The sequence below is a fragment of the Eurosta solidaginis genome, chromosome 2, assembly GCF_040869045.1.
Source record: "Eurosta solidaginis isolate ZX-2024a chromosome 2, ASM4086904v1, whole genome shotgun sequence".
Lineage (NCBI taxonomy): Eukaryota > Metazoa > Arthropoda > Insecta > Diptera > Tephritidae > Eurosta > Eurosta solidaginis.
In genome coordinates, this window is record NC_090320.1 from 271,205,069 (window position 1) to 271,224,968 (window position 19,900).

The window sequence follows — 19,900 nt, forward strand, 5'->3', positions numbered from 1 at the left end:
AATCGAGATAGGTATAGACTTCCATATATCAAAAACATCAGTATCGAAAAAAATTTTGATTGAGCCTGAGCAGTTGGTTGATGACCAGCGTCCACAGCAGAGGTGATAGCTACCCTCCCTGCGGCGTGCCCCTGTCCACTGATTTCGTGATCTCGTACGATCCCCATTGTGATGTAATCTTCCTGCTATTAAAATGCAGCCGATCCATCTGGTTAAGGCTGGATGTACTTTAATGTAATTAAGAACGAAGAGATAACTCACACACAGATGTAGTCATCAGCCGAAGTTGTTAATCACACATACACACGCATATATGTTGCTCAATTACCAAGTAAGAGTTATAGCAGTTATAGAAGGCGAAACGTTTAGACTTTAGTAGAAATATGCGAATGAAGCAACGGAGAGTATAAAAGCAGAGCAAGTTGAGTAATCTGTAATCAGTTTGATTTAAACACGCTATTAGTTGTGAAGTGAAGTATAATTGTGAAGTACTCCCAAAGTAATATAAATAAAGACTAGCTTGCAATACTGAAAATTGGAGTGATTTATTCAACAGTGTAGCGACTCGAACGTTAGCAGAAGGTTTCAAATAAGCGGAATTTCCCCGAATTCGTTACAGTATTATAACTTTGATTGGATAGCGGTTGGTTGTACAGGTATGAAGGAATCGAGATAGGTATAGACTTCCATATATCAAAAACATCAGTATCGAAAAAATTTTTGATTGAGCCACGTCCGTCCGTCCGTCCGTCCGCCTGTCCGTTAACATGATAACTTGAGTAAATATTGAGATATCTTCACCAAATTTGGTACACGAGCTTACCTGAAGCCAGACGCCCACTTTTTATATATATAACATTTTGGAAAATACAAAAAAACGGATTATTTAGTAAATAATACACCTAAAATAAAAAAATAAATGTAAGGCGCGATAACCTCCGAAGAGATCTAAGGCCGAGCTTCTCTTCCAATTTGCGTCGTGCTCCTCGTGATTTTCCCTACAAATTGGCCGGACGGGACCTACATGATTTTATGCCGACTCCGACCGGCATCTGCAAGGCAGATGAGTTTTCACTGAGAGCTTTTCATGGCAGAAATGCACCCGGAGCGCTTGCCAAACACTGCCGAGGGGCGACCCCGCTTAGAAATATTTTCTTCTAATTGAAAAACCTTATTTCTAAAATTTTTCATTTTGCTTTGCCCGGGGTTTGAACCCAGGGCATCCGGTGTGGTAGGCGGAGCACGCTACCATCACACCACGGTGGCCGCCTACACCTAGAATGATGAAATTTGAAGTGTGGACTGATATTGAGACTCTTGATAAAAATTTGAAAAAATTGTTTAAAATGGGTGGGGCACCACCCACTTGTGATAAAATCAATTTTACAAATATTATTAATTATAAATCAAAAATCGTTAAACCTATCGTAACAAAATTTTTATTTACTATAAGGAATGCTTGAAAGAAAAATTAACGACATCGGTTAAGGACCACGCCCACTTTTGTATAAAAGGGTCATGGAAAATAAGCTATATCTTTGCAAAAACGAGGTTTATATCAATGGTATTTCATTTCTCAAGTGGATTTATAACAATAAATCGAAAAAACTACAAATTTAAAAAATGGGCGTGGCACCGCCCCTTTTATGACTAAACAATTTTCTATGTTTCGGGAGACATAACTCGAAGAAAAATTAACGGATCGTAATAAAATTGGGTACACAAATTTTCCCTATAGCTGGAAATATTTCTAGAAAAAATGGACGAGATCGGTTAAAGACCACGCCCACCTTTATATAAAAGATTTTTAAAAGGGTCGTAGGCGAAAATAATAAGCTATATCTTAGCGAAAAAGAGCTTTGTATAAATAGCATTTTACTTTCTAAATTGAATTATAACATTAAATTGAAAAACACTAAAATTTTTGTCTAAGCAATTTTCTATGTTTCGGGAGCCATAACTCGAAGAAAAATTAACGGATCGTAATAAAATTTGGTACACATATTTTCCTTATAGCAAAAAATATTTCTAGTAAAAATGGACGGAATCGGTTAAAGACCACGGCAAATTAGATATAAACCAAGTTTAAAAGGGTCGTACACTAGAATAATAAGCTATAACTTAGACAAAAAAAAAATTTTGAATCAATGATATTTCACTTATCAAGTTTTATTGTAAGAGGAAATGGGGAGACATTTTTTTTTAACGGGCGGTGCCACGTGTTATGTAGAAAAGTAATTTATCTGAAATGAAATGTGCAATTGAAGCTCACGCTGAGTATATAATGTTCGGTTACACCCGAACTTAGACACCTTTACTTGTTATTAGTTGTTATTGCTGTTGGTGATTTTTCTAGTATTGGTGTTAGGTTAGGTTAGGTTAAAGTGGCTGCCTCCGCTGTCCGAACGGAGACTCACGTAGGCCGTTGTGGCCCATTGTGCTACCACGCGGGGGCCCCTATTTCCTGTTACCCTACTTTCGAATAAGAAGAAAGTTTAGACCCCAGTGAGGCTAAACATGCGCTTTTGCCTAATGAAACGCAAGATGTCGTTTGGGTTTATAGATTCAAGCTCCGCAAGGCACCCAAAAGAGTGTCTGTGGAGGCATTGGTACCTGGTTTTTGACAGTGCGGGACAGTGGCACAGCTAGTGCTCAACGCTTTCTATCTCCTCCTCGTCCCTACACCTGCGGCAGAAGTCATTTGTCCGCAGGCCCATATAGGCACCGTTAGTGCCCATGAGATAGTGACCTGTAAGAAGGCCCACTAGTGGGCTTATAGAGATACGGTTTAACAATATCACCGATCGCGATCTCTTTTCATCCAGGACAGATTTGCTTGGATATACTACATGTAGGTTCCTTGGCCCATCTGGGGTTTGGCTGATCCGTGAAAAGAGATCGCAGGTAGTATTTGCAAGTGTTTAGAGGAGGGCTGGCCCAACCAGCGGAGGTTATTGTTTGCAGGTTGGTGCCTTCCCTAGCTAGCTCATCCGCGGCGCAGTTTCCTGTGATGTCACAGTGGCCAGGAACCCATATTATGCTTAGGTTGCAATTTTCAGCTAGTTTGTTGAGGGTTTCTCTGCACTTCAATGCCACTAGTGACGAGGTGTTACTGCATTGTAAGGATTTTATGGCAGCTTGGCTGTCAGAGAAAATTGAAATAGAATTGGTCACCTGCAGGTTAGCAAGATAGAGGGCTGCTTCCCAGATAGCTATGAGTTCAGCCTGAAAAACACTGCAGTGATCGGGTAAGCGAAAGCTCTCGCTTAGATTGAGCTTCTCCGAGAATATTCCGCTGCCGACTCTGTTGTTTAGTTTAGAGCCATCTGTAAAAACGGAGATTTCGTGTGATCCCGGCTCCACGCCGTTTGCCCACTCGTTCCTCTCTGGGTTTCTTGTGGAAAATTTGTTGTCCCAGCAAGGGGACGATGTTGTATGGTCCAATTTCAAGAAGGTTTCGGGGACTTGCTTCAGGATCCGGGTGTGACCAAACCTGCAGTCCCTCCATGGTTCGATAGCGTTGAGCCTTGCCGCGTTGCAGGAGGCACAGTATCTACAATATAGATCAGTTGGGAGAAGGAATAATATGGTTTCAAGAGCTTTGGTGGGAGTGGAGGGAAGGGCACCGCTGGTGAGTATTGCCGCCATCCTCTCCACTTTCGTTACTTTGCTCTTGTTAGATTCGATATCGAGTGCCGTCCACCAACCGGTGACGGCGTAGAAGAGTATGGGTCTCACCACTGCCGTATAGATCCAATGGACTATGCGTGGCTGGAGACCCCACCTTTTTCCGATTGCCGACTTACAAGCGTAGAGAGCCATTGTGGCTTTCCTGGATCGTTCCTCCACATTTCGCTTCCAGTGAAGCTTCCTGTCTAGAATAACTCCGAGATATTTAACCTCGGTAGAGAGTTTGATTTCCCTCCCGTTAAGGGACGGGAGGGTAAATTCCGGTATAATGCGTTTGCGAGTAAAAAGCACCATCTCAGTTTTTTCACTGCTGATGCTGAGTCCGCATTCCATAGACCAAGTGTTTGATAGATTAAGAGCATTTTGCAAGAGTTCGCCAAGCACCGGAAGGTGTTTGCCGGTAACTGTCAAGGCTATGTCGTCGGCATATGCAATGACTTGGCATCCGGTGGGCTGTAGTATAGATAACAGAGCGTTCACCGTCAGGTTTCATAGTAGAGGAGAAAGAACGCCCCCTGGGGGGTTCCTCTGTTGGTATACCTTATTAACGATGACCTGCCCAGCTCAGAGATAATAATTCTCTTGTTTAGAAGGAGCTCGACGAATTTCACAAGAGGCTCTTCCACCCCTAGTGAACGTAGAGATTTTGTGACCGCTGCTGGGAGAACGTTGTTGAAGGCTCCTTCTATGTAGAGAAAGATACCCAGCGTAAATTCTTTAAAGGCAAGACCCTTCTCTATCTTAGTAGTGATAGCATGTAGAGCTGTCTCTACGGATTTTCCCTTAGAGTAGGCGTGTTGGTAGTTGGAGATTAGTGCCTTATTTGCCGATCGTCTAATATAGGCGTCCAGCAATCGTTCTAGAACTTTGAGGAGGAAGGAGGTCAGACTTATTGGTCTGAAATCCTTTGGACTGTTGCCCTATATCCTGCCCCCTTTGGGTATGAAGACTACCTTTGCCTTGGTCCATTCCGTGGGGATATAGAAAAGGTTGAGGCAAACCTTGTAGATTTTAGCTAGCAGCGGGCTTATAAGATCGCTTGCAGCTTGCAATTCAGCGGGAAATATTCCATCCGTTCCCGGAGATTTGAAGGGTTTAAAGGACTTGATTGCCCAGATAACTCCTTTTTCGCTTACAATGTAGTCCAGGGGTCGAAACGGCCCTGGGTTACATTGCGTGTTTAAGAGGTATGCTTGAGATCTGCAGCCTGGAAAGTGAGTGGTGATCAGGGTTTCTAGAATTTCCGTACTAGAAGTGGCCCATTCTCCGTTCGTTGTGCGAATGCAGCTTGGAGGTATGGGGTTTTTGGAGAGAACCTTTCGTAGACTATTGGCCTCTGAGACTTCTTCGATGTCATTGGTGAAGTTCTTCCAGGAGTCCCTTTTGGCCTTCTGGATTAACTTCTTAAAAGATTTTAAGGCGTCCTTCATTTAGTCATTTAGTATTGGTGTTAGTGACTTTGTTATTATTATACAACATTTTCCTTGGCGACTGCCGTGATGTAGTTGTAGTTTTTCTAAGCTGGGTCGCCCGTCGGCAGTGATTTGGCAAACATTCCGAGTGTATTTCTGCCATGAAAATCTTCTCAGTCGGAGTTGGGTTAGAACATGATGAGCACGACACAAATTGGAAGAGAAGCTTGGCATTATACATGACTCTTGGGAGGTGTATCGCGCCTTGTATTTATTTTTATTAAATTGCAAGCGAGATCAGACGCCCCAGACCAACCTCGATCGAACCGCAGTCGGGCTCACCGTCGTTATTGTCCTTTTCTCTTTTTGTTACTGGCGTTGTTGTTTTTCTTTTAACGATTAAGACACTCCGAAGGTTTTAGGGAGTATTATCCATTTTGATGGTCATTGGCCGGATATATAGATACGGTACGTTCCGCTAACTAGTATCATTGAGGGACTAGCCAACGGCAACGATTTGATATGACCCCGATGTAATTTCAAGGCCAAACTTTCACCGACCGAGACAACCAAAGGGGATCAAGTTTCAGCCACTTATTACTCCCAACTCGGTAATGGAAATACTATATAGGAGAGCAATTTTTAGGCTGAAGTATTGTACGAAATCTAAAGGGTGGGATTTAAGGAGTTGTGTAGCGCAACCCTTTTAAGAATTTTACAGGCGAGTGTACACGAATGCGAAAACTATGTAAAATTTTTAAGTCAATTGGAATGTAATTGTGCTTTAGCGAATCCAGTAGAGAGACGCACCCTCCCTCATACGCTCAATAACGTGTATGATGTTCTATATAGAGCTATAGGTGCAGCTTCATGCCTGGTAATCCCACCATAAACAAGTCTAGCGTAGAGGACTGACAATGGTGGAGGGGAAGACAGCGGATGATATGATATTTCTTACCTAGTTAGGTTATCTTAAGCGAATTCATAAGGACGCCCCGGCCCATTCCTTCGACATCTATTTTGACAATCCTCTTACGGGTTGTGAGTTAGACTACATGTGAGGTAAGGTGTGAGCGTCGTAAAATGCGAATAAAATACCTGAAACGCACTTTGGCGCACAATGTATTTAGTCGAAATATAGTATGAACTGTAATGTGTCAACTTGTGAGATTAACTATGGTTAAAAACTGCTACCGCGCGGAGCGTGTGCTCTAAGGGTTACAGTCTGCGTTTATACCGACACTCCTATTAACGGGAACAGCTGCTTCGGGGAGTTTTGTGGTGGCTATGGGTACTTCATATGCGAGAAGAATTTCCGATCTACTAAGAAAAAACAAGTGAAGGACGACTTTGAATCCTTGGGCTTTTGCAATTACTAAAATTATTACAAAGAAGGATTGACCAACGCGCTTAGCTTTGATTTAAAGTCACATACGAGGTTAAGTACTCATTATTAGTTTAATAAATTTTCCGCACGAAAAGAGGGCCCATTTATGGTTCTTAGCGTGGTGTCAACGGCGTGTACAGAAGGAAATTGAATGATGAGCTGCATGAGCTTTTCTAGCTGGATCGCTTCGAGCGAATGTATTTCAATCGAACGCCCGTAGATGGCAGCAAAGGAAAGTCTTGCCAAGGTCTTGGATGCGGCGGCTAGAGGAAAACTTGATCTCATTTGGTCCATAAATGCATTCCGTGTAATTGCGTCATTTAGACTTACACCCCTAATTAAAATTTTATTGGTTTGTCCTATTTATTCTGTTTCATTCAGAATTTTGCAACCTCTTTAATTTTTCTAGCGTTTTTTTTCGTTATAAAAATCCATTTTGGCTTTTTACTGTGCCGAATTAGAAGTCCAACTAAATTCAACTAGAATGCATCGCTTCTTTATCTTTTCATTCCCATGCCGCAACCGTCACTAAAATTCTTTATGCGTAACATAGAACTGGACTTTGGCACCTCTGCCGACAGCATTTAATTGCGCATATCCGATTTACGTCCATTTTACTTTGCGTCACTGAAGAATTTTATGAAAATTTAGTTCACGCTGAATTTTGTGGAATGCTTTTTCTGTCTTTGCGCCACTGAGTGATGGGAGCCGGTGAAACTTTCACAAGATCCCAACATATTTTATCGTTATTGTTTCGTGCTGTGCATTGAAAAGGGCAATATCATTGAAAACTATCCTAGTGAGGGAGTCCCTAATATGAAATGGATCAGAAAGATACTCACATATTTGCTACTGGCCCGAAAGAAGAAGTTTATACTCGCACACATAAGTAGGAAGTATAAAGATGTATTTGTTCCAAACCCAGCTTTTGAGGTCCCCTTTCCGTTGAATGATTAGTCAGCGGATGGTTATTGAAAATCTGAGCGCAATCGATCTCATTCGATGTCCATGTCGATTCGAACGATTGCGTAACCCTTGTGAAGAAATATTGTTCCATTTAAATCAACACTTCAAGTTATTGGCTAACTAGAGGAAGTGATTTTCAAGTGAAGAGAAACAAGTTGCGCTTTCTGAGGAAACAACTTACAGCTTTTAGCCTGTCTTTGAGTGAATTTGCATCTCTTTATATGGCGGCAGAATGTGCTGCGTTGTTTACTTAAATTTGAGGATTGTCCAACAAAGGTGTGACACAAGGTCAACGGCCATAATGTCGATTGACCTTAAGTCCACCTTAAATACCTACAAAGTCTATTGAAGACATGACCATATTGTAACGAATTTAGAGAAATTCCGCTTATTCCAAACCTTCTGCTAACGCTCGAATCGCTTAACTGTTGAATAAATAACTACAATATTCAATAATGCAAAATGGTCTTTATTAGACTACTTTGAGATTACTTCACAATAACTCTTACTTCACAACTAATTGCGTATTTAAATCAACCTGATCAGTCATGCCTCAGCTTGCGCTGCTTTTACACTCTCGGTTTCCTCGTTCACCCATTTCTCCTAAGGTCTAGTAATTTCGTGAATTTCATGCTTGGTTACCAGCCATATACATGTATATTTGTAGTTTGTAGCCATATGCGTGTGTATAGGCGAGTACTACTTCGGCTGATGGTGAGTATCTCTCCGTTGCCTTGTATGTAAGTGTGTACATGATGATTGATTTGTTTACGTACATACGAGTGGCTGCTTAGTATCGGCTTAGTGATGCTAATATTCGTCACAATATGAAATGATCCACAGAAATGGTCATGCGAAATGTTCATAACGTCAAATTTCAAAGGGTTACAATGTCAACGGTATTGCCATTATGACTATCCTTCGTATCGGAAAAGGCCATAACGTAAATTCTTTTTCAAGATTCCGCAATTTTTTCTTCCGAATTTTCGCCTGCGGCACTTCTTTTTCAATACTATGGTATCGTTTTAGTGTGAAATCGGATTAAATACTGGTTTAGCCCGATTGCTGCGACTCTACATTTCCTTATTCTGAAGAAACTTTGCTCGGCTATTGTATGAACCGCAGAGCTTACAGAACATGAAAAGTTTTCGCAAAATAATAATCTTATTTCTCTATTATAAGGAAGATCGATGGATTTAGCTTGGCAGAGGTGGTCTAGCATCGTTCGCCGACCTGCATCGTATCTTAAGGTAGCTGCGTTCGGTAACGTTAAACTGCCGGTCCGTGAGGACCTCAGATAGACTGAATGGGTCCACAGTGTTACCAGAGCCCAAGCCTGGAAAGCACATGACGCGAGCACAAAACGTGCTCCAACGTTTTCTCCTCCTCCACCTCCTCCTTAAGATGGTTAGGTTAGGTTGAACTGGCCAGTCGGTGAGGACCTCACATAGATTGAATGAGTCCGTAGTATTACCAGAAGTCTGTTTTAATGACCAAACTGAAAAACCCTATCAATAACCAGGACCTATGTTTTAAAATAACTCCGCCCTATTCGAAAATACTAGACGCTTCCTAGGACTTAAGACAACGACAAACGAAAACAGAACGTGCTCGATCGTTTCCTCCTCCAACCCGCACTTCGTACATCTGCTATCACTGACCAAACCTAATTTATAGGCATGTGACGCCAGAAGGCAGTGTCCAGTCAGAATACCCGTCATGAGTGTACAGTCCTCTCTTTTTAATGATAGAAGCAACTTTGATAGGCTAAGGTTGTAAGACCTACACATAATCTTCGAAACTTTACAGCCCTGCTGTGCTATGCGAGGTTATTGCCTTAATTGCTGATTGCCTGTCAATATAAAAGTTAACACGGTTGCAGCTTAAGCAATTCTCTTCCAGGGTTTCTACTGCTTTGGTTACGGCTAATATTTCCGCTTGGAAAACGCTCCAGTAATCGAAGCTTGTAGGATCTGTTTATTTCCGGATCAGCACAGTATACCGCAAATCCTACTCCGTCCACTACTTTGGAACCATCTGTGTACACACGTATCGCCTCGTCCGCCATTTGAGCACCCTTGCGCCACCCGTCCACCTCTATTGTGGCCTTAAGATCTCCCTCGAAACGCAGGTAGAGAATCAGGTATTCTGTTCGTCTTGTGGTTGATGACGCTATACTACTATGGCCGTATAGTCGGCGCTCAAGCTGCCCCGAGGCACCGAGCCTGGTTGCAGTTGTTAACGCTATGTTCTTTGCTAACAGGTCTACAGGTGGAATGTGCAGATTGGCATACAGTGCAGCCGTCGGGGTTGTTTTCAGGGCTCCCGTAATGCTAAGCATTGATAGTCTGCATACCCGCTCTAATTTTTTGAGGTAGGTTGTTTTTGTGTGGCTTTCCACCAAACAAGAACTCCATAGTATAGAATAGGGCTTACAATCGCTATAAAAACCCAATGAGAGATGGGTGTATAAAAGAAAAATTCCGAAGTCTGGAAGGAACTTTGCTCCAAATGGTGGGCGAAAATTTGGGAATTTCGAATTCATTTTGACTTAGTCCAACATTTTTACTATTAAGAAGTCCAAGTGCTTCCAAAAATGGACTCTTAAGAATATATTTGGGTTTCATAAAAAGTGACCAAAAGAAAAAACCTAAAGCGCCATACAACGTACGTAATTGTTGTTGTTAATTTAGGGTTTTTTGCTATGCAAATGTCACTTCTACTTGTCAAAGTGTCAAATACTTGTTAGCTGTTATCAGTCTTAGTATGGAATGCACGACACCCGTGTGCCTTGCATAATAATTGGGAAGTGTGTGAATATACATATTTGTATCTATGTGTGTATGTATGTGTTAAGAGCGATATACCGTTTGGGAAATGGGCTTTTCATTTACTCATATGAGGCGCACATTTTTAGGAAACCGACAGCTAAACAGCGAAGGCCGCAAAGTGCTTAACGAGGACTCCACCGGTACTACGTTCACCGCGTACCGCATTGAGGAGGAGGAAAGCGTTTTCTGTGCCGGTGCCCGGCACTAAGTAGAAGGGCGATAGTTAATTTTATTGATTCCACTAATTGGTTCGATCCGCAGAAGCTTGTACGATAACTTACTTACCGTTTAGTGCATTACAATGGGCCCATTGGTGGCCTAAGTTTCGGACTGGGATGCAACTTCTCGGCCCAGTACTTTTAACCTACCATAACCTAGCTCCGAATTTCATTGACCTTAAAAATATTGTATACGCACCTAGTTTTCCAAAATTCTCCTCTTTACATATACATATGTATGATATGTGAAACAAATTTTATTGTCTAGGAACATTAGCTGCTCTTTTCGGATAATTTTAGGATCAGTTCCAGATTATTTCTGGATTGTATTAAAGGTTCATATCTGAGCGATTTCGGGTCTTTCTCTTTATCATTTCAGGATGATTTCGAATAGTTCTCATAATCATTTTGGAACTCTATCGTATCATTTCGCAACTGTTTCCCGACCATATTAGGATTGTATTCTGCATCATTTGGTTTTTGTTGTTTGGATTATGTAATCATTACTTCATTCTTTTGTGACATTTTGGAATTGTTTTTAGTATGATTTCGGGAATACTTCCGAGATTTTTTCGTGATGATTTTGATGTTGTGTTCAGCATAAACTCGGGAACCTTTCGGAACATTTTAGGGAATATTTCAGGAATGTTTTTAGGATTGTTTCCGCGATAATATCTAGATTGCTTCCGGTATATTAGGATAATTTTCAACGGCTTCGGCTACAGGTTAAACATATTTGCGCGACACTTTGGGACATTTTTGGAATATTTTGGGATTGCGTTTGAATACTTTTGGCATCATTGCGGGACTGTTTCAGATCCCGGATTGCTTCCGTATAATTTTCGAAATGACTTTTATGACCGACTGTTAAGACAGGTAGAATTACAAACAAGTAAGTTATTTATTTCAGATTTGTTGAAAACTTCACTTATCTATGATCTATACCTAATATATTCTATAATAATTGTGCAGACATTACGAAGGTCTAACATTTTTGACACAGCCGTAGAGAGCCCCTTCCTTACTTATTTTTACCTACATATCTTCATATGGTAAAGATTTTGTCAACAGTGGTTTATATTCTTTGGAAATACATTCAATGTTTGTATGAATGTGCGAATGGTTTTCAATAATTTAATACTGGTTGAGTTATGGTACTTGTTAGCAGAGCCGAATTAACAAGTAGGCAGAATAGCGAGCCCCCGAAAAATTAAAAAAACTTCTAAAATTTTCTTACAAACATAAAATTCTAGAGAGTGAAAGAAAAATATAATCAGACCTGAAAATAAATTTTACTCAAATAAATAAAACTCAATTTACCGCATTCAAAAGGCGACGACCGACGAACTAGACAAGGTTCCTAAAAAGGACATTTCCGACTCATTTGACAAATTGTATGAGCGTGCAAAGAACTGTATCGAAATGAAAGGAGAGTATATTGAATAATAAAAAAGAATTATCTCAAAATGTACACTGGTTGTTTTTATTTTGTAAAATATCGGTTATTTTTGGAACAGAGGGTGTAGAAGCCTTCAAGCGGAAATTTCAACTAGAATGATGAATGAGTGAATGATTAATGATGGATGACAAATAAATGAATAACGATATTGGGAATTTCCTGATATTTTGCACCTTCTGCTAACGTTCGTATCGCTGAACTGTCGATTAAATAACTCCAATATTCAGTATTGTAATATGGTCTTTATTTAGTCTACTTTGGGACTAGTACTTCAATATCGCGTACTTCACAAAAGCGTGGTTAAATCAAACTGATTACTGATTCCTCAGCTTGCGCTGTTTTTATACTCTCAGTTTTCTTGTTCACCCATCTCTCCTAACGTCTAGTAGTTTCGCTAACAGTTGTTGTAAGTCATGCTTGGTTACCAGCTATATACATATATATTTGTAGTTTATGCGCGTGTATGTGTGAGTAACTACTTCGGCTGATGACTACATATTTGTGCATAATATATCTCTTCACTTCGAGCTGCTGGTTATATTTGTGGAATGTTCTTCGTTTACTTGTACATACATAAGTGTCGCTGCTTGCTGTGTTTTGTGTTTTGTTTTACCATTATTACTAACAGCTTATTCAATTAAAAAGAATCAAAGCTGCTGAAAGAGCTACAACGCCACAAGAGCGACTCGAGATGTTAGGTATACTTTGCATTGAATCAGATTTATTGAACAAAATCGATATTTATGATATAATTGATGTATTTGCCAAAAACAAATGTAGAAAACGACATATTTAAACTGTAGAGAGTAATGTTATTGATATTATTACATTGTGACAATCAAATTTTTATGAAAGATATGTTTGTATTTTTTAATCGAAAAAAAAGGGGACGGACGTGAAAAAAGGGCCCCCAAATTGATGGTTGCCTACGGGCCCGTTGAGGGTTAATTCGGCCCTGCGTGTTAGAATTTCTAAAGATAACTATTGAAGAAGAAGAAGAAAAACAAGGATCAGAAATTGGTTTTGACTTTTTGGTAGCGTATCATTGAATTATGCGATTGATTTGCATATAAATTACTTTGAGAAGGGTTATAAATAATTGATGTACAGTGGTGACTTGATAATTACCCTGCAAAATTCGTGCGATTAATCCCTAAAGGGAGTGAGTTTTTGTTCACATTGGGATATAATTAATTCCCCCCAGTCCCTTTTGGGTACAGTTGGGGTTAGTTAGCTTGAAATTTATGTAGCCAATTTTAATAAACAATAACAAAAAGGTGGAGTACTTGCGAAATTCGATGCGTAAACATAGAGAAACTAATTCTTTTAAGTTAACTAGAGCTCGTCCAGGGGTTGAAGTTAACCAACAACAGAGGTAACTGTACCAGAAACATATGATTCCGGGCTTTTATAGAGAATCTTCGTTGGCTTCTGATTGTAAACAATAACAATCCATATGGTTTTATAAATCGGTAACATGCCATTAACATTTCATAAACCAAGTAAACCATTAGGGTGGCCCTTCGTTGTATGGAGGGAAAAAAAGTGTTTGCATTCTCGATCTCACCCCCTAAAAATATGCGAATAGCTCAAAAACGAATATATACAAAGTTTTAGGCCAATCAAAAAAGATTTAGAGGTGGAGCAAGGGCTTGAAATCCTGAAAAATGACGAATTTTTAAAATTTTGTGTTTCAGGCTTCCATATTTCTAAACCTTACGAAAATTTACTGCTCTTCCATACCGTATGTATGTATTTTCTTACTTTTCTAAAATGACCACAATCTTCAAAATCGGTCGATCAATAACAGAGTTACAGGGAAAAATATATATTGCTTTCGACAAACAAATATGAAAAGTAAATTAAGTCTGTGCAAATGTGTTTATCGGTGAATGGTGGTAATCGGCTAAAAAACGCTCAAATAAACTTTTTTATACACAAATACATATATCCCTTGTAGCCAAACTCTAAGTTTATTTATTTAAAAAGTATACACATATATTTTTTTATAAATTTTCTTTCGAAACGCGTGATGCCACAACAAATTTAAGCCTGCACTGCAACTTGTCCTTGCAACAAGCATGTCGAAAGAAATTAAAAAAAAGTATAAAGAAATGAAAATATATATTGTTACGAATTTACTGAAACTCCGCTTATTTGCAACCCTCTCTTAACGTTCGAATCACTAAACTGTGTATAAATAACTCCAATATTCGATAATGCAAAATGTCTTTATTAGACTACTTTCAAAATAACACTTCTATTGCTCGACAGATAGCGTACTTAATTCAAACTGACTGACTGTGCCTCAACTGTTGCTGCTTTTATACTGTCTGGTTTCCTCGTTGCATATTTCTAGGCTTTTCTACTCTAGAATTTACTAGTTAGTTATCATATATATAAAATTACCAGCTATAACTACGTTTATAGTTTCTCATATGCGCGTGTATATTTGAGTGATACTTGCACAAATGATTGCCTTCTTTTGTGAGCATCTCAGATAAGATACATGCATGTGTTTGTGCATTTTCTCTCCGCTGCGTGTACGTACATATGTGTAGACATAATGATTGATTCGTTTATGCAGATACAAGTGACTGCTTGCTTTATTGCTGTTGTGGCTTTATTTACTTAGTATCAGATTAGTGATGTGAGTATCACTTAGTGTCATTAATATTCGTCACACTGCCCCCCACCTAAGACTGATCGTCCCGATCACAAAAATTTCCCGATCTAAACGCCGTCAGCCTTTCCAGATGAACCACTTTCATTTTGGTTCGTGGTTTACCAATGGTTTGTATGCGGTAAACTACATCGTTGATCCGTTTTATAACTTTGTATGGGCCTTCCCAATTACACTGCAATTTCGGGGACAAGCCTTTTTTCCGTTGTGGGTTGTATAACAGCACCAAATCTCCTTCCTGAAAACCTTCCGAATTAATTGCTGGCTTTCATCTTGTCACTCATACTCTTTGTTCGTTGCCTTATCAGATCATGTATTTCTCTCAGCTCTTCTTCCAAAACACCAGTGGATTTCTTGACATTTCTCTCCGCATCGGCATCTATACCAAACTTCAAATCAGCTGGCAGTCGAAGGTCATTGCTAAAAATTACTTTTGCAGGGGTTTGGACCGTTGTCTCATGCACTCCTGATCGGTAAGCCATCAAGAATAATGGTATGCGGGTATCCCACTCTTTATGGAACTTGTCCACTACTTTCCTTAAGTGCTCCTCCAATGTTCTATTGAATCGTTCCACCATACCATCGGACTGAGGATGCAATGCAGTTTTACGTGTGTTTCGAATGCCCAATGATTTACACATTTCCTGAAACACAGCTGATTCGAAATTCCTGCCTTGGTCAGAATGCAACTCTATTGGTACACCATACCTTGCAACCCAATTGTTTACAAACACTTCTGCTACCGTTTCCGCTTCTTGATTTGGGATTGTGTATACCTCTGGCCATTTGCTGAAATAATCCACAACCACCAGTATATATTTGTTTCCGCAGTTGCTAGTAGGAAATGGACCTGCGACATCCATAGCGATGCTTTCAAAGTTGGCAACCCACTCAGTGACCGACTGACGGCAACAACCCAATAGAATCTCTTTAATCTTCTCGAGCGTCTTCGTGATTCCAAGATGGCCTCCACTTGGACCATTATGCAGCTCGTTGAGTACGTCAGGAATCCTTTTTCTAGGAACAACTATCAGTTTCTTCTTGCATTGAACATCCTCACTCTCCCATACTCGATGCAAGCAACCGGATATCAATTCTAAACTGTTCCATTGTGCCCAATATGACTTCGGAATGGGACTCTCTGCTGACATCTCCTCTCTGTTTGGTCTTTCGTTCGAGCCCTTGCATAACATGTGACAGATCTGTATCTTCCAGCTGACACTTTCTTAGTTGTTCCTTGTCCCATTCATCCGTACACGTTATAGTCATTAGCCGGACATCTATAATGTCTTCTTTAGCCTCGGCCTTTGAACTGTACTTGCATTCCAAACTACATGGTCTTCGTGATATTGCATCAGCATTTCCATGGGTACTACCTTTTCGATGCTCAATGGAGTAATAGCTTTGTAGTCGCTCGATCCACCGTGCCAATTGTCCTTCCGGATTACGGAACTGCAGAAGCCATCTCAACGCTGCGTGATCTGTCCTGACGCGGAATCGCTGGCCGTAGAGGTATTTGTGAAAATGTTTAATGCACTCTACCAATGCCAACAGCTCTCTCCGTGTAACGCAGTAGGTCCTCTCTGGTTTTCCAATTGAACGGCTGTAATATGCAACTACTTTCTACTGTCTATCAACGAGTTGTGACAAAATGCCTTCTATAGCATATCCACTCGCATCTGTATCTAAAATAAACGTTGCTCCTGGAATCGGATATGCCAACATTGGGGCAGTGCACAAACGCTCTTTCAATGTTTGGAAAGCTACTTCTTGCTCCTTCTCCCATTCAAAAGCTTTATTTTTTCTTGTTAGCTCGTGGAGACTAGGGTTTACGCTGGCAAAATTTGCACAGCCCAAGGAAACTTCTCAATTCATGCAGATTCTGTGGTCTTGGCCAATCCTTTACTGTCTCTATCTTTTCATTCGCTGTACGGATACCTTCTGTCGTTACCTTGTGACCCAAATAATTTACTTCCTTTTTAAACAGCGTACACTTTTTGGGACTTAACTTCAGACCAGCGCCAGCTATTCTCTGGAAAACTTCCTCCAAATTCTTAAGATGTTCATCAAAGTTCTTCCCCAATACGATGATGTCGTCCAGGTACACCAAGCATGTATAGCCGCTTTTCAAGTCCAACGTGGAAAACCATTTCGTACCAGATAGCGAGTCCAGAGTGTTGTCAATTCTTGGCAATGGGTAGCTATCCTTTTTCGTTACGTCATTCAACTTCCGGTAGTCCACGCAAAACCTCATTTTTCCATCCTTCTTCTTTACAAGTACTACCGGTGAGCTCCATGGACTAGCTGATGGTTCGATAACGCCGCTGTCGCTCATTTCTTGTATAATTTGACTCACAACTTCCCGCTTCGCCAGTGGAACACTACGTGGAGCTTGACGTATCGGCCTCGCATCTCCAGTGTCAATTTGATGTTTCACAACATTGGTGCGGCCTGGTTTGGAACCATCCTGGTCAAATATGTTTGCGTACTTTAGGAGCAGTTGCTTCGCCTTTCTCTGATAATCTTGATCTAGCCCCTCCGTCCATGCCGTGATGTCATTTGAAAGATCAGTATTACTAGATGAAACGTGTTCCTGGAGCTGTTCACAGTTAATAACTACTTCAGCCTCTTGGCATCTTCCCAAAATAGCTCCTTTGGTCAGTTTGAGTGGTGACTTGAACTCATTGAGTACTTTTACCGGAATACGTCCAACTTGTTTTGTCACAGCCAGGGTTTTTCCTATAAGCATGTTCGGTGCTGATTTGTCTGCTGCTTCGACAACCCACAATTTGTTTGCCCCACAATCTCCATCAACCTTTGCCCAGATGACTGCTTCTGATTTTGGGGGTATTTGAAGACTCTCTTCCACCAGCACTCGCTTACTGCTGTAGCCTCTGTCGTAGCCGAAATTAAGTGGTACATCCATGTTCTTATATCGCATCGTCTTGCTTTGAATGTCGATCTTGATGTCCTGGTCGATTAAGAAGTCCACTCCAATTATGATTTCATCAACAATCTCTGCCACAATAAAATTGTGTACTACCGTTACGTTCCCAATTGCGACTTCACATGCTACTTCTCCTAGAACCGTGCTGTCTTCTCCAGTAGCTGTACCCAATTTTGCTCAATGCAGTGATTTTATCTTCTTGTTGACTAAATCTGCTCGAATGATGGAATGAGATGCACCCGTATCTACAGTCAGTAAACGTTCCTTTCCATCCACATGTCCTCCGACAGTAAGATTGTTTGACGTTTTTCCAATTTGTGAGATAGAGATTATGGGGCATTCAATTGCGGGAGCCAGCTGTTGCCCCTTTCGGCTGACACGCTTTAGTTTAACGATTGAGTAGATTTGGAGATTTGCTCATCTCCGCCAGCTCTGCGTTTACGGCCACCCACATTGTTGGACCTATTAGGACCGGTGCTGCAATGACGTGCAATGTGGCCTGGGTTGCCGCACTTGAAACATTTCATAACTCCAGAGTTTTTCTGTTGTGATCCCTTCAGTGCTTCAAAAATTGTGTCCACCCAATCTAGCCTTTCTACTTCCACACGATGGGCTTTGTACGCTGGCTTACTCAAAAGTGAGGCAGTTTCCTGAGTCAGTGCATGGGATACCGTTTCAGCAAATGTTTCCTTTGGGTTCGCGTATGTGGCTCGCTTCGTTTCGACGTCCCGTATGCCGTTTATAAAGCTCTGAATCTTTACCCTTTCAGTGTATTCCACGGGTGCGTCCGCATTTGCAAGATGAGCCAATCTTTCAACATCCGAAGCAAACTCCTGCAATGTCTCATTTGCTTTTTGGTAACGGCTTTGCAACTCAATTTGGTATATCCGTTTTCTATGCTCGCTTCCATAACGTCTCTCTAGAGCACTCATCAAAGTTTCGTAGTTGTTCCGCTCTCCCTCGGGAATCGTCTGTAGGATTTCAGCAGCAGATCGTTTTAATGCCACGAATAGGGCAGCAACTTTATCTTCAGAATTCCAGTTGTTTACTGTTGCGGTCTTATCAAACTGGCTTAAATACCTGGAAAGGAACAGAGCCGTCAAAAGATGGAGCTTTTACCTTCGTATTGCTTGCTGAAACAACTGGGCTATTTAGTTGCAGCTCATGTATACGACCTTTTAAAGCATCTACCTCAGCCTCGATTTTGTTTGAAACTGCATTATTTTTTCGTCCATACAGGCTTCTAGTTGTGCAGAGATCTGCGATGATACCTGTGCTGAAATTTGTCCCGACATTTCGGATATACGTGCCTCCTGTGCTTCAATCCTGGATGATATTTGTGACGACATTTCGGATATACGTGTCTCCTGTGATTCCATTTGGGATACAATATATGTCTTCTGTTCTGCCAGTTGAGATGTTATATTTGTCTTTTGTTCTTCCAGTTGAGTTGTTATATTTGTCTTTTATTCTTGCATTTGAGTTGTTATATTTGTCTTTTGTTCTTCCAGTTGAGTTTCCATTTTGGATGTTGTGCGTGTCTCTTGGGATTCCAGTTGGGATGCCATTGTCAATGTTTGAGCAGATATTGCAGCCAAAATCATGTCTGCGATGTTTCGTTTTTCTCTTCAATTTTTGTTGTTGTCTCGTTTCCATCAGGATAAAAGACATACTCGTCCATATCAATTCCTTGCGACTCCATTACCTCTCGTAGCCGTGCTTGACGTTCGATTTTATTGCTCGTTGTATTCAATCCACGGTTCTCCAACTCCTTTTTCAGTTGCTGGATCCTTTATTCACTCAACTTTGCCATGTCCAAGTTGTATTCAAAATCTTCGGAATTTATTCAACAAATCCGCTTCTGACACCAATTGTTACGAATTTACTGAAATTCCGCTTATTTGCAACCTTCTGCTAACGTTCGAATCACTAAACTGTGTACAAATAACTCCAATATTCGATAATGCAAAATGTCTTTATTAGACTACTTTCAAAATAACACTTCTATTGCTCGACAGATAGCGTACTTAATTCAAACTGACTGACTGTGCCTCAACTGTTGCTGCTTTTATACTGTCTGGTTTCCTCGTTGCATATTTCTAGGCTTTTCTATTCTAGAATTTACTAGTTAGTTATCAGCTATAAAATTATCAGCAATAACTACGTTTACAATTTCTCATATGCGCGTGTATATGTGAGTGATACTTGCACAAATGATTGCCTTCTTTTGTGAGCATCTCAGATAAGATATATGCATGTGTTTGTGCATTTTCCCTCCGCTGTGTGTACGTACATATGTGTAGACAT

General features: G+C 40.6%; 1 protein-coding gene across 24 annotated transcripts in view; it reads right to left on the bottom strand.

Moving 5' to 3' along the window:
• Pvr (PDGF- and VEGF-receptor related) overlaps window positions 1-19,900 on the bottom strand; it is a 372,948-nt gene that overhangs the window by 95,946 nt on the left and 257,102 nt on the right. The window lies entirely within an intron of this gene.